We start from the raw sequence: 3,269 nt of genomic DNA, 5'->3' as shown, positions 1-3,269 counted from the left end.
GAAACATTTCAAGTTAAACCCACAAATAGCAAAAGACGGCTCTGTCACACTCAAAGAAAGTTCTCCTCATTTAAAGTTTCTGGGATACTTATGTGGTACAAAATATTTGGGAGGTTGGGTACTCCACATCTGCTTTAGGTTTTTGTTTGTTTTGCTGATTTTTCAATAATGCACATGTTCAACTTGACTGTTCCTACTGAATTAAAATTCTGATCAATAAATCCACCCCTCATCTTTTCTTAAGGGTTGACATTGTTACAGTAGTTAGTTGAGCAGATCATGAAAAATGACCAATAGCTTAATGAGGGAAAGAGAAAAATCTAATTAATTAATTAATTTTTGGTACTTTAATTTGTAAAAATACTCATATTAACCTTCAACGGAAGTGATATTTTCCCAAACTTTATTGGCTGCCTACTGATGAAGTGATAAATGTTGTGTGAACAGGGATATATTCACATTAAGAACATTTACACATGTTTTAAATGAACTAAAAATATCAATAACCAAGCCAGTAATTGGGTAGGTAGATGTTAGATACACATGAAACGGAAAGGTACATTTAGAACCAAGTTTTTCCTAGCAAACACCAAATCAACCAAATCATACCACATCCACCCTCTTATGTAGCAATTACCTATCAAGCTGCTTTTCCAAAGTCAGTTGTGAGGAAATTAGGTAACATACTATGACTTGCTGGACATATTCACAGTGAGTTATTTACTCTGTCCTGTACTGGCAATTCTCTGGAAAATGAGTAAGAAAATCTTACGCATTCCTAGAAAAATTACGCATTCCTGTAATCTGACAGGTGTGTACTGAGAAATGACTTCTTTGTACTAGTGAGCGAGCACTGTCTTGCCAGTATATAAATGTGTAAGAGGAGACCTTCACTTCCTATTCAAGTTCCTATTGTGCAGGAGATATTTCAGAGGCATAATTGGTAGAATCATACAAAATTACTGTAGAAGTATCCCAGTATATGTGATTTCTGTCATTGGGGCAAGATGATTCATGTGTGTATTCAGAAGTGAGTGATGCAATGCTCTCATCAATTATCCTATTTCCTTATGCTGTCTTAAAACACAAGTGTCATACTGTTTAGGGAAAAGGATGGATGATAAGTATTTTCTCTTTCAGGGGTATTCTGTCATTGAATTGTTAAAAACAGGACTACAACACACGTATTCCTTGCATTGAATCCAGAAATTCTGTAGAAATGTTTCCTATTTATGAGTATTTATGAGTATTTTCTTGCATTAAGGCAAAGGACAGCAAAAAATAGACTCACTTCTGGACTGCCAGAAATCTCTACAAATGAAATTTTATTGAAAATTTATCATGCATTGCAACTTCATGTATGTAATTTTCTTACATTTCTCTTTGAATAGACCCAAAATAATCATGTGAATGTCTCAATAAAAAAAAAAAAAAACAAAATGGGCACCCTGTCCCCGCTGGCCCGGTGGCAGAGGCGAAGCGCAGTTACCCTCCGGACCTGGGATCATGTTGCTGCGAGTGGCGAGGAGCGCGCGGTCTGTGGCCTGCAGCCTGCGCAACGCCTGGCCTTCTGCCCTCCGGGGCCCTGGGCGCAGAGCACTGCCACCGTCCGTTCACTGCACACGGATCTGCTTTGCTGTAGGTGTGTAAATTCACAGAGAAACATGAGTGGATAACAACAGAGGAAGGTATTGGAACGGAAGCTTTGGGAGATGTTGTTTACTGTAGTCTGCCTGAAGTTGGGACAAAATTGAAAAAGCAAGAGGAGTTTGGCACTTTGGCGAGAGTGACGGCTGCCAGTGAACTCTATTCTCCTCTGTCAAGAGAGGTAACTGAAATCAATGAAGCACTTGCAGAAAACCCAGGGCTCGTCAATAAATCCTGTTACGAAGATGGTTGGCTGATCAAGATGACACTGAGTGGCCCTTCAGGGCTGGATGAATTAATGAGGGATGAAGCATATGAGAAATATGTGAAGTCCATTGAGGAGTGACCATGACACCCCTCCACTTCCAGATAAAACTGGGACTTGACCTGCTCCAGCATGCTTGTCTTAAACTAGTGGAGAGTAGAGGACTTGAAATAACTTAGCAATACTGATGGAAAGAAACTGTTCTTGACAGTGCTAAAGACACGCCCCCAACTTTCTAATGGATGCAGATAAACACAGTGTACAGATTTTTGATAATCACCATACTAAGTATCTAGACTAGGGGTTAAGCTCTGGTGTTTAGAATTCTTAAGATCATCTGCAATGAAAAGTGCTTATGAGGCTGGGTTTGGTGACAGACCACCATTTAATCTCGGCATTCACCAGGCAGATGTTAGTTCGAGGTCAGTCTACAAAACAAGTTCTAGACCAGCCACAGCTACATGGTTAGACCCTACGTACTGGTTATAAGAATTTCATAATTCAAGATAGCAGTGGGGGATCTTACATAGTTTTTGCATCTTGCCCATATCCACCACTGGATTTTGGTCAGAGACTTAGTGTCATCTCATTGCGAATGCCTGCGAATGCAGGAAAATGCCTACGAATGCAGGGAAATGCCTACGAATGCAGGGAAATGCCTGCGAATGCAGGAAGTTTTGTACAGGCAGGAGAGTACCGCCTTTGTTTTTGCCATGTTCTGTGTTGGCTGTTGTTTCTCCACCATGGAGCACTGGCTTTGAAACACTGTGAGAAACAAATAAAACATCCATCCTCTTTCTCAAAAAAACAAAAAACAAAAACCAAAAAAACATAATGGTTTAATCATCATCTCCCCAGGAAATATCCATCACTAGATGCACAGGACAAATACATATACAGATATAAATATATATGTTAACTTAAATAAACAACAGGGTTTTACTAACAAGGCATTATATTAGCATGATTAACCTTATTTTGTTACTGGATTTGAAGAAAAAGGGTCACAAAGCATGGTCTGTAGAGATGACAATGAGCCGAGTAATCAAACTGGTTCTTCTCTGGAGTCCTCAAAAGGAAAACCATCAATGTAAGAGAAAGCACTCATTGGTGTAGGGAAGGTTGTATACCCATTACTACCTCTGTGAGTCCTTCACTATCCTCAGAAAGCACACCCAGACCGGAGCTCTTCAGACCTATAATAAGTATAGATTGTTTTAAATGTCTAACTTGTGACAGTTTGCTACAGAAGCAAAAGGAAAATAAAAAGAGTAAAGTATTAAAACCCAGAGACAAAGTTGCTTTAATTAAATGTAGATTAACTTTGTAGATTTTTTTTTTTTTTTTATGGGAACTT

General features: G+C 39.0%; 1 pseudogene across 1 annotated transcript; it reads left to right on the top strand.

Annotated features, from left to right (window-relative positions):
• Positions 1-1,506: 1,506 nt before the first annotated feature.
• On the top strand, positions 1,507-2,422 carry LOC116097721 (annotated as a pseudogene). Its single transcript, XR_004121533.1, has one exon. The product of XR_004121533.1 is annotated as a glycine cleavage system H protein, mitochondrial pseudogene (transcript).
• The last annotated feature ends 847 nt before the right edge of the window (positions 2,423-3,269 follow it).

This window comes from Mastomys coucha, unplaced genomic scaffold, assembly GCF_008632895.1.
Source record: "Mastomys coucha isolate ucsf_1 unplaced genomic scaffold, UCSF_Mcou_1 pScaffold2, whole genome shotgun sequence".
NCBI lineage: Eukaryota > Metazoa > Chordata > Mammalia > Rodentia > Muridae > Mastomys > Mastomys coucha.
Note: the sequence above shows the minus strand (reverse complement) of the source record. Positions and strands in the feature narration are given on the sequence as shown.